Here is a 13059-nt window from a genome sequence, read left to right as displayed (position 1 = left end):
GCACTTCAAGCAATGTGGTCACGACTGCTGTATGCCCGCCTGGTCCAGGGAGTACGTAATTCAATTCAATTCGTATTCAGTTAATTGTTTGACATTGACATCTATTTTTTATTTTAGGTAATGGCTTAGATTCTCTTACTATGCCCACTCTTAGCTCAAATCTTTGTAGTCTAGTTGCTGCTTTTGCTGCTTAGGTCTAAAGCTGAGAAGTCTTATGCGTTATGAGCTCAGAGGTCAGGAGTGGCCTGTGTATCCTGTGACTGGAGTTGCAGCAATATGAGAGCTTGTTTTGGATCCGTTCCTGTCTGTACCAATTGCTGCCCAGGATAACATTGTTTTTTCACCCAGCATGTATTCCATCTATGCTCTGATAAATGTTTTGGCATTCAGATGAACACTCAGTTTTTATGCACGAAGTTTGGGAGGAGTTTCTGTCTGTAAAGTCTCATGGTTACGTGAGATGAGGATAAAATACAGAAGGTCCCACTTAATCAGTGATGACCTCCTATCCTCCTGAGGTTGATCTGCAGGAAAGTGGCGTCCTGGAGCAGTTACAAAGATAGGGGTGGGCCCCCCGCTCGGCTAATATAATAATGTACTAGAGTGGTGCTGTAGGGAATGTACACATTAGCATGAACAGATAAAGAAAAGAATCCCAATAGGTAGCACTCAACCTCCTACTAAATAAATAATAATATTCTAATGAATTTTAATAGTATTGATGTGAGAGAAACCATGTACATACAGTTGTGAAATAAAAGTACACCCTCTTTGAATTCTATGGTTTTACATATCCGGACATAATAACAATCATCTGTTCCTTAGCAGGTCTAAAAATTAGGTAAATACAACCTCAGATGAACAACACATGACACATTACACTGTCATGATTTATTTAACAAAAATAAAGCCAAAATGGAGAAGCCATGTGTGAAAAACTAAGTACACCTTATGATTCAATAGCTTGTAGAACCACCTTTAGCAGCAATAACTTTAAGAAAATCGTTTTCTGTATGACTTTTTTTGGCCCACTCTTTACAACGTTGCTTCAGTTCATTGAGGTTTGCAGGCATTTGTTTATGCATAGCTCTCTTATGGTCCCGCCACAGCATTTCAATCGGTTTGAGGTCTGGACTTTGACTGGGCCATTGCAACACCTTCTTTTCTTTTTCAGCCATTCTGTTGTAGATTTGCTGGTGTGCTTGGGATCCTTGTCCTGTTGCATGACCCAATTTCGGTCAAGCCTTAGCTGTCGGACAGATGGCCTCACATTTGACTCTAGAATACTTTGGTATACAGAGGAGTTCATGGTCGACTCAATGACTGCAAGGTTCCCAGGTCCTGTGGCTGCAAAAACAAGCCCAAATCATCACCCCTCCACCACAGTGCTTGACAGTTGGTCATATGTTGTTGTTCATCTGAGGTTGTATTTACCTAATTTTTAGACCTGCTAAAGAACAGATGATTGTTATTATGTCCTGATATGTACAACCATAGAATTCAAGGAGGGTGTACTTTCTTTTTCACACAACTGTACATAACACCCCAGAAGAAGTTCCCACGGGATCGAGACACGCATCGGGTAGAGATGACGCAAGCATAGTGACGTCAGTGACGCGACCGAGACTAGGTCTCGTTTCACAATCGGCAGTTATTCTCTGAAGTATTTCATCCACTCAGTTAGCTAAACTATGATGTGTGCCCCAGTAGGCAGCCACTAGCTTTAACCAGCTCCTATAGTGAATATTTTTCAGCTGTACATCGGTATTCCTCAACTCGTGGGACTCCAGTCATTTAACTATATAGGGATCGAGCGTGGAAAGTGTATAAGGCAGAGTTCAGGGTGGTTGCTACGTGACGTGCACGCGCTTGCGTGCGCACGCACGGCTGTCGAAATTTCAGGTTGTTTGGTGGGAGTGAAAACTGAAAACTCCACTGGCAGCAAAGTGCAGCGTTGACACTGGTACAAGCAAAAATTATATTTGGGGCTGCTGTCGCGTCGCGTGACCTGGTTCAGTGAACCAGCTCCGTGACACGTTTGCCCCGCCCCCCCCCCGCCAGGTCCCCAAACGCCGCGACCCAACTCCTGCAGCCAAGTCACAGATCGCTGGGCTGCAGGAACTCGCAGGAAAGGCGCACATGGACGCTCAGGTCCGTAGCAGCCACCCTGAACACGACCTAAAGTAGCTGACTGGGTACACTCGCCACAACCCTGAGATTAACGGGTGATGCATGACACGCGCGCTCTCTCAGGTAATCTTTAACCCAGTCTGCCCTGTATTTTACGGGCATCTAGATTATATTATTTATGGATTACAGGGTGCCTGTGGGGTACTGTGTTTGTACACACTCCTTTAATCCTGGGGTGTACCATGCACAAAAGACAATTGAGACACCTACTTCATTATAGTCTTTTTTATTATATTATATATCACAGTGAGTACTTTTTGTGTTTTCACCATTTAGGCATTCTATTGCCACACTACACAGCAGTGTTATTTTTGTATATTAGGTCACTTTATTTTTAGGCATCATATATATAGTACTGGTGAATATTACATATAGCTATAATATAGCTTTACAGATGTTTTCATGAAAGTCCAGATTTATATACTGGAACTCTCATAAGCTGACACGTTATTACAACCAAGCATTATACTATATACTCTAATAACCAGGACCCACTGAGGTCCACTAAGTCCAATTCCTTCAGCGCAATTTAGGTTTTAATATATGTACATGTTCTTTCTCACGTCAATAACATTAAAATTAATTCGACTATTTAGTAGAGGTTGAGTGCTACCAATAGGGTTTCTTTTTTTTCCCCTGTTCACGTCCTAGAGCAGTTGTGTGCCACTATTCCAAAGCATACCTGCGGCTACTGAACCACGTAGGTGGAGATGTCGTCCTACCTGACATGCCTCTCTCTCCATAATACAGAGGAAAGCCTTGGAAAGATGCTGGGCGCTGCAGTGGACAAACACCTATACTTGTTCAGGGGATTTTTCAGCATCATGTGCCTTTCAAGTTTTATGCTGACTGGCCTGAAAAGTAACCTTTGATCGCTCACGTAGTAAGAATGCTATAACGAACAACTTGAAGGGTCATATTTTAGATGCACTTATGAAAAATACCACTACAGAATTGAAGGACGTCAAAGGCCCCATTAATGGACTATTACAGCATCTAGGGACACTGGCCTGGAGTAATCATTAACTCATTGCTTTAGTATTTCATTCTGTTATTATTCTCAACCTCTTATTAATTGGGGTGTGATACTCTGTTGTGAAGAATTAGAGTAGTTTGGGTGGGCTTCATCAGTTTTTTACGGGGCTACAGTAATAAATATTGTTGGAAACCATTCACAGAACAAGTGCACTTCATTTTGCATATATGCAATACAATCCCTTTCTACAAACCTCATCTGGTCTTTAGTTTCGTGTATTGATAGATTGTATAAGAAGAAGAGGTAGTTACAGTATGAGTTTCTTAAAAAAAAAAAAAACTGGTGCTTTTCTTTTACTGTACTAGACAATGTTCATGACTGTAGCAATAGCCACAGAATACATTACACACTAGCATCACCTAATACCTTTCAGTGGGACCCGCCTCCCCAGTGCTGCCACCACCCCTCCTGAGGGACCTCAGCCCTTCCACCATTGCAGTTCTCCCTGCAACAGTCTTGCCTGCTCCATCCTCCCCACTAGTTCAGGGGTCTGTTGAGGGGACCTCCCAGTGGACTCAGCCACAGTTCTTCTCTTAACCTCAGGCACCAAATGCCCTGGCCTGCCCTCTTCCTCCTCTTGGGTCCACCTCCCGACCCTTGCCGGTGAGGTCCCACCAGGGCTCAGCCGCTCCGGAGCGGGACCTTCATCGGCCCAGGCTGTCAAATGATAGCAGGGTGGCTGCCAGTATGGCTAACGGATGGCTGCCAGTATGCCAGTGGATGATTGTCTAGCCGGTGAGCTTGTGCCCCTCATACTCACAGTTCTGTGCCCAACATTGTGCATCAGGCCTCCAGACTCCGCTATCAATTTCACGCTGCCGCCGGCCTGTTCAGCTCCCTCGAGCACCTAGCCCCAGGTGTTCCTGGACCAAGGCCGACCCATGCTGCCTCACCAGTGCACTGAATCATCATCTTCATTTATTTTTTAAGTAAAGACAGGCCTCCACTTAAGGGGGCATCGCAATACTTTACAGACAGTTTGAGAACTACAATTAAATACAGTTATGTTTGTTTCATAAGAGATAGACAAGAAAAGTCAGAGTTATAAAAAATAATGGTTGCATTAAATGAACAAAGGTTATACACATTCAGTCCACAGACATTTCACAGACAGTCAGAGACATGATTGTGGACATAAGTAACTCTTACAGACAGGCTTAAAAGAAGAGGTACAGTAGGATAGATCTTCAATGTGTTAGAAGAGGCCCTGCCTCAAGAAGCTTACCATTTATAGGCAGGGTAAGTTGACATTGTGCACAGCGGATGAGAGGGTTGGTGCGTTTCAGAGATAATAGAGCAGCTGTAACATTGCCAAACAGCAGCGAATGGCAGCAAACGTCGACACCCTTTGGCTGCCCTTCAGCTGATGCCTTTGGGGTTGCTCAGGTGTTATGTCCAGAGATTCTTTGTGGAAATTTAAAAATCAGCATGTCAACACACAGTACCTCAAACAGACATGCAGGAGGAGAGTGGATTATGGACTCCGGGAGGTCTGCAGTGGCTCTTGTCCTAATGCTGTTATCCCCTTCCACTCTGGCTTGGTGGACAGGGGCAGTGAAGTCACATTGGGGAGCTTCTCTGCGTAGGGAAATGCCTTTGGGAAGACTCAGGGGTTATGTCCCAGAATGTTTTACTCTGCCATTGCAGCAGAGCCTGGACAGGAAGTGCAGCAGCTTTTCTTCCTTCAGAGCATATTTTCTCTCTTTAGAGCAGCGTGTGACTGCTGCTCCCAGTTTCCTTCTTTCCATATAGCTGCTGCAGCCCCACATACCCCTCTTCCAGTGGTCTTCCCGGACCCCTCTGCCATTTTATTAACCTCTACACTCCCAGCTAGCCACCTAAACAATGGAGCCTTCCCCCCCTAACCCAGGAAGCATAGTGCGTGGGCTTGGCACCTAGATCTGGAGTGCACAAACAAGGGGGGACCGTGCAAGGCCTCTGCAACCTCAACTTACCGGGATTCAGCCGGGCTTCTGGACACGTCGCCATGGCAATGCGCATAGAAACGTGCTGCAGGGTCACGTAACATCATATGATCCGCGGCGTAATTTGACGCCGGCTCACAGGAAAGGGGGAGGCGCGAGCACTGGGGCTGGCAGGCAGGGAGGCGCAGCTCAGAAACTTTGCGCACCCCTGACCTAGATCATGCCGCCCATCCCTATCTGTCAGGACTCTATTCCATTTGATAACAGTTTTTACAACTCTGCCTTAGGGCTGTTAGCTGGCTACTGATCAATCTGAAATATTCATTCTGTCTGTGTTTTGAAATGACATTGGGGGATCTAAAATCTTGGACTGGTTGAGGCTTGACTTCTAATATGGGGATAATTAGATGGACACAATAATTGGCACGTTTTTTTTCCATCAACTATCCCATTTCAAAACCTGATCTAGATGAAAATCTAGATGAGGGGGGTCAGCAATTGCACCCGGTGCTATGAACAGAGAATGAACACCCCCTTATTTCAGTTTGAGGGTTAAAACATATTATACAGTAGTAATTATGAATGTGCACCGATTTGTGAAACAGAGCATGGAAGTGGATATGAATGCAAGATAAATCATAAAGTTTTGGTTTTCGCCAAACATAACGTTTCTCATTGACGCCAAAAAGTTCTCCCTTTGACTCGTCTGTCCAGAGCACATTGTTCCATAAGTCTTGTGGATCATCTATGTACTCTTTGGCAAACTTCTGATGGCATGGATGTTCTTTTTAGACAGCGGTGGTTTCCTCCTGGCTATCCTTTCATGAACACCATTCTTGTTCGGTCTTTTTCTGAAAGTTGAGTCATGAACACTCACATTAGTCAAGGCGAGAGTGGCCTGCAAATCCTTGGATGTTACTCTGGGGTTCTTTGTGACTTCCTGGATGATTTGCCGGTTTGTGCTTGGAGAGATTTTGGTAGGACGACCGCTCCTGGGTAGAGTGACAATGATCTTGAACCTTTTCCGTTTGTCTGATGGTGAATTGCCCCAAATGGTGGAGCCCCAAATCCTTAGAAATTGTTTTCTAACCCTTTCTAGACTGATGAGCATCAGTAACTGCTTTTCTGAGGTCCTCAGAGATTTATTTTGACAGTGGCATAACGTGTTTCCACACACCTGTATGGTGAAGACCAAACTCAAAGTTTCTGATCTTTATATAAGGTGGAGCCTCAAAACTCCCACCTGAAGATCTACCTAATTATTTAAACACCTGGTTTTAATTGTCCTCTTTAATTTAGCTGTTAAAACCACGGTTTCACTTCCTTTTTTACATATTGGGTGAATATTAGTGATTAAGCGCTAGTTAAATGAATATGTAGCCTAGTGCCCCTGGCTATATATTCCCTGGCCTTAACACTATAAGTCTTGGTAAAGTGCAGGCAGGGTTCGGGTTAAATTCCTTTCACATGAGCCAGCATGTGAGTCTCCTCACTGGAGTGTTAATTTGTATAGGTTTTCAGGTGCAGTCTAGAAACCGTTGGAGCATGTACCAGGGGGGATGGGCTCACTGGAGGAGTGCTGCCCAGTTAACGGAGCATAGGAGTGGGACCCTACCCTGGTACAAAACATTGCTCCCTTCAAAATTTAGTCTGAGAGAGAAGTGTGTTCCCGTGTAGCGTGCTCCTTAGGGAGTAGGTAGGATTCTACCTCACCCCATCATGGGCTGAGGAGGTGAAGACTAGCCCAGGGGCCTCAAGCTCCTGGGGGCCTAGTCAAGGGAATGCAGCCTCTCCTGCATGGAAGGAATATGGAAATGAATTGTATGAGCTGGTCCAGCAATAAATCAAGTTGTACTGTTCCTGTTATCTGGCTGAATTACTATCAAGGTTCCTGAAGGGATAAACCCTGCTTCTAGCAGAGCCCTGCAGGATGGAGGCACTGCACCATCCAAAGAACCTGTCCTGTTACCCTACTCTCCACACCATTGCGGAGACTCAGTCCTCCAGAGAGCCAACAGGGGAGCCACACAGCACCACAAAAACATCATGTAACTGAAAGTAGTATCAGATCTCCATTAGGGGGGTGGGGGGCAACTTCACGGTAAAGATTTCCTACAGCTCCTGTGCCCGCGGTGTCATCTACTAGAATGAGAGATGGATGTCACATCCCGCTGCGGGCGATGTGATGTGCTCTACCTTCAGCCGATGCGGAAGGCCTGCGACCCGCCTATGTCTACACTACCCCCAGGTGAAGTGCAGAGTTTCTACCAATTCATCCGCCGGCTACAGATGCTGATGGAAAATGCTTCAGCGGACGTGGAACAAGTCTATATGGACAAGTTTTCACCCGAACCGAAAAGCACTGGTGATTGACCTATGCAGGGAATACAGTATAACAACGTGAGCCCCGATTCAGGAGCGGCCTCATCTAGATGGGATGCCCATGTCAGAAGTCCCCTTTACTCGGCAAGCGTGAGTACCGTTCCACCCGGCAAAGTAGAATTTAACCTACTGTGAAAGACGCCCAGTCCTTCTCGTTAACCCTGATGGCGTACGTGCAAAGCCGCTACTTGCAAGATGCCAACTGGGGTGTGGAGACGCCTCTGCGAGACTCATCGGCACCCTCCTCGGTGACCCTGCTCGAGCGGAGAACATCTGCGGCTGCAGAGGATCTTCGCGAGGAGACGGAGAAGCATTCTCCTGGCCGGGAGGTCCACGCGGGTGCATCAGCCCAGCAGCTCAACGAGGGTGCATTGGTCCCAGATGTACCAACCGGTACTTCCACTGTTCCTGCTTCTGATGACCCATCCATCGTTCCTGCTACTGAGACCGACTCATCCTTGGTGGTGATAGGTGCTGAGCCCAACCCGTTCCTGCTGCAGTACCAAGCCCTCAAAAAGGCCAGAGCGCTTCGGAGGCTATTGATCCAGGATGCACACCGCCTAGTAAGGAGGACTTTGCACAGCTGCTTGTGGCAATCGACCTATACCGCAATAAGGTAACTGTAAGACCGGGCCATTCTTTTGCTACAGCCTGAAGGGTTGAGAGCCTGGACACTGATGGCTGTTTCTGCTGATATCAAGGACAATGTTGTGCCGGCCCCATCTGGTAATGATATTAGCACTGTGCCCAGAAATGTGTTCCCGGGGTTAGGAGGGGATTGTAAGCCCTTAACACCCATACCACCCTCCTCTATAGTGCCGGTGAATTGCAAATGTATTAATGCAAATGTGGTTACTGATGTTAAGCATAAAAATGCTGCAGTATGTGATAATGCTACGTGTAAAAGTTTTATGTGGGGTGTGTTGAAATGGTGGGATTCCATGTTCCAAGGTTATGTACCACAGATTGACCGGACCCGCTTTGTACTGGTACAGGGTAACACAGTAGATCACTGGTGGGAGAAGGGAGAGTATACCCCGGAACAAGAAGCAGAGATCATGAGCACCCACAGTAAAGATCTTGAGATGGGGTAAGGGTTTTATACAGGTATGGGGGAAGAAAAGATGCTAATCGGTCACAGTACCGGATAAAAGTGGCAAATTGGTCTGCAAGCCCATCCAGCCACTACTATTGATAAGTATTTAACAGAGCATGAGCGGTGCTGCATTGGTCATTGAGCGCTATTTACAGAGCAGGAGATGTGCTGCAAGGGTTATGGGTTCTCCTGTATATGAGTGCCCTGTTAAAAAATGTAGCTGCGGGTTATGCACTTTACTGTTTTGTTTGTGTAGCCAGGTTCCCCCCTTACCTCAAGGCTGTGTGAGGGGGACGGCTACCGGGACACCTCGGGAGAGAGTGCGGCATGCATGGAGGCTTCGGAGGAGAGCCGTTCACAAACCGAGAACCTTAGAGCCCTCCCCAGCGTGGCCGAGTGTTGGCCGTTCTCACCTGCTTCTTCCCCAGAGAACTCTAGCCGAAGCCAAGCTAGCAGTCAGAGGTCTAAAGCAAGTCATCACAGCACCCGCAGTACAGATGGGCCGCAGCTATTCGTGTACAACAACTAACAGAGAAAATAGGTCAGTTGGCTCCACCACAACCCTACCGCAAGTTGAAAATCTTTTCCGGGATATCCCCCACCCCCGTTGGGGAAGACGGAATCGTAGTATGGAAGGAACATACTCTCAAGGTATTGGAGGAATGGACGTGCACCGAAGCAGTGAAGAGACAGCGGATCATGGAATACCTGAGACCCCAGCCTCTACGATGGTGAGCATGCTTAGGGAGCAGAATGGGGAAGAAACAGCCAGGGAGCTAGTGGAGGTCATAACGGGGACCTACAGTCTGGAGGATGACGAGAGTGAGCTCTGGGCCAGTTACTATGCCCTCCGCCCAAAGAAGGTGAGGAGCTGTTTGCATTTCTCCACTGCCTGCAATTGGTTTTGTGCCCCTACTCACCCGCAAACTTATACCCACCTCCGGTGTGGATGAATTCTGCCATAAGCAGTTTCTGCGGGGGTCCAGCCCAAACCACCCTATAGCCAACATGCTTCGGTGTGGCCTTAGGCAAGGGAGTCCACCTACCTTCATGGGACTCTTGAAACAAGTGAAGGTACACGAGGCGCACGCCAGACAGCACGCTCCTAAGAAGCCCAAAGGCCCCTGCAGGGAAGAGACCAGAGGGGTATCGACATAGAAGGCTTCAGGAGAACAGTTCAGTACCAAGGAGAAGTCTGATGCGGCTACTCGCCAGAAGCCATACCGACAGTCTGCCCCTCCGCCCAAGAGATTAGCTCTCCCCTCCAGTGCTGGGGAAGACCGCACTGATAAATGCTTCAACTGTGGTCAAATTGGGCACTACGCCAAAGAATGTCTGAATCTCAAGGTACCCAACCCTAGGGTCATGACCCTCACCTTGTCACGACTAACGCTCCACCCCTCCCGCCGGTGGAAAGTGACCCTGTGCCGAGCCCTGATGAAACCTCCCAAACGAATGCCTACGGCCGTGTGGGGCCAGCAGTCATCATCCGAATTCTCGTGGAAGGTATCTATTCCTCTGCCTTGCTGGACACTGGGTCCCACGTGACTATTATCTACTGGCGATTCTACGACCAGCGCCTGACCCACCTGCCTATGCAATCAGGCGAGAGGATGAAGCTCTGGGGTCTAAGTAACGAGACTTACCCCATCAAAGGTGTAGTGTCAGTACAGTTGGCCATACCGTAATTGAACACTGGCAAGACCCACACCATGTATATGGAGGCCCTGATATGTCCAGAGCCCCGGGTACTTCCTAGTTATCTGATCATCTTGGAGACCAACACTGATGTGGTGCAGGGTGTAATCCGGAATGATCTGAGTGAGACTGGTGAAACACCCCTATCCTCGCTACGGATCCATCCGATACTCAAGGAAGAGTGCAATAAGATTGCTGCTCAAGAGAAACATGGGGAACTCTTCAAATGTGAGCAAGGATTGACCGAGCTCCCACCAGGGGAACCGAGATACATGGAAGCGGAGTGCTACTATCCGGGCCAATGCAAGGCTGACTGGTGCTTCTCCCATGAAAGCACGGCTGACGACAACATCCGTAGAGGGTATAAGATGGTGCCTGAGTTAAGAGCCTGGACATCTTCAATCCCGGATAGGATTAAAGTGCTTACCCGGAACTTCTCATCACGTATCATGCCGTTCAACCACGGTCAAAGACTGGGTCGGATATATCCCGTTACGCCTGTCGAGATGCTGGCTCGGGTGAATATCACGACAGCGAAAGGGCAGCCGTCCGAGTTACCGTTCGATTTTGAGAACTTGCCCCTCTCAGAAGCGTGGAAGAAATGGCTACGAGCCAAGCTGGAGGAACACTGGGAAGTGTTCTCCATCAGCGAAATGGATGTGGGCTGCAGCCAGAGTGCCCAGCACATGATCCATCTGAAAGATACAAGCCCATTTCGGGACCGTTCCAGTTGCATCGCTCTCCGAGATAGACGTCCTAACAAAGAGATGCAGATAGCAGGCATTGTGACCGAATCCCGTAATGCCTACGCCTCTCTGATCGTAGTGGTGCACAAAAAGAATGGGTCCATTTGCCTGTGCGTGGACTACCGGACCCTGAACAATTGCATCATCCCCGATCAATAAACCCTGCCAAGAATAGAAGAGTTCCTCAATGAGCTGTCGGGAAACCAATGGTTCAGCGTGCTGGATCTCAGGTCTGGGTACTACCAGGTACCCATGGGCTCTGAAGACCAGGAGAAGGCAGTGTTTGTCTGCCCCCTGGGCTTTTAACAGTTCACCTGAATGCCTCAAGGTATTTGCGGTGCTCGGCGACCTTCCAGCGGTTGATGGAGAAGACCATCGGAGACATGAATCTCCGGGAATGCTTAGTCTACCTGGACGATATCATCGTCTTCGGTAAGACTCTGGAGGAACACGAGAGACGTCTAATGAAAGTGCTAGATCGGCTGGGCAAAGAAGGCCTGAAGTTGTCGTTGGACAAATGCCAGTTCTGCCGCACCTCAGTGACCTACGTGTCCACCGATGGAATAGCCACTGACCACGCTAAGGTCGAAGCCGTGGTGAACTAGCCGAGACCAGAGAACGTAATGGAGCTACGCTCCTTCTTTGGATTCTGTGGGTACTATCGCCGCTTCGTGGAGGGCTTCTCCAGTAAAGCCAAGGTCCTCAACAACCTCCTGAGGTTATATCTAGAAGAATCATGCCTGAAGGGTGTCTCCTCCCTGCTACGCCTCAGAGACAAGTGGACGTCCGAATGAGAGAAAGCGTTACCCAAGCACCTGTCTTGTCTTATGCTGACCCTGAACTGCCATATGTACTGCACTTGGATGCAAGTTTCAATGGGCTGGGAGCTGTACTGCACCAGAAGTAACCTGCTGGACTTCATCCGTAGCATATCTGAGCAGCAGCTTGACCCTCAGCGAGCACAACTACCCAGTCCACAAACTGGAGTTTCTCGCCCTCAAGTGGGCAGTGGTCGAAAAGCTCCACGATTATCTATACAGGATCCCCTTTGAGGTTAGGACAGATAACAATCCACTGACCTATATTCTAACTTTGGCCAAGCTGGATGCCACCGGCCACCTATGGCAACCAGTATTGTCCAATTATCAGTTCACATTAAAATATAAACTGGGGCCTCTAAACATCGAAGCCGATTCTCTCTCAAGAAGACTGGGACTGAGCATCTGTCAAGAGACCAATCTGTGGGAGGAAATCCCTGTCCCTGGAATGCAGGCAATGTGCTCCATGGCTGCCGTAGTAGAAGGCAAGATTGCGTTCTCTGAATTGAGTGTGACAGATTTCCTGGGATGCCAGCCCTTGACCGTTCCTGCTGCTTACCATCATCCAGAAGGCATGTCTGTTCCCCCAAATTATATCCTCACTTGGAAAGAACTGGTGATCTTCCAGGAGAGGGATCCGGTGACTAAGGCTATACGCCAGGCCATCCAACAAAACAATACCGCGTCCAATCGGATTGGAGCTGTACCATCTGACCCTAAAATGTTATGTCACAGGCCCTATATAAGGCCTGTACGCCTCATTTCAGCGGAAGAAGTTGACATGGCAACATCCGTTTGGATTTACCATGTGGTTTTGGATTCAGAAGATAGAATAAAAGAAGAAAATAATGACAGATGAAGATATTTTTTTATTTACCTGCGCCTGATCTTCAAGGGGGATGGAGATGGTTTGCCGGTGATGACGTCGCGGGTCGAGAGCTTCCAGATACACCGGGATTCGGAGGGTGAAGACTTCTAGAGGTAAGATAAATATTAAATGTATGTAATTGTCTTTTTTCAGGTTTTTTCATTGTATTTATTTATTTTTATGTTTTTGCTTGCCCATTGACTGATACTGTATTAATCTCTGCCCCTTTAGTGTACAGAGAAATACAGTGACAGCCAATGCATTTATTGGCAAATACTTGTTTTCTATAGATTTGTAATT

This window comes from Ascaphus truei, chromosome 2 (assembly GCF_040206685.1).
Source record: "Ascaphus truei isolate aAscTru1 chromosome 2, aAscTru1.hap1, whole genome shotgun sequence".
NCBI classification, from domain to species: Eukaryota; Metazoa; Chordata; class Amphibia; order Anura; family Ascaphidae; genus Ascaphus; species Ascaphus truei.
The sequence above is the reverse complement of the archived record's forward strand: the minus strand, read 5'-3'. Positions refer to the sequence as shown.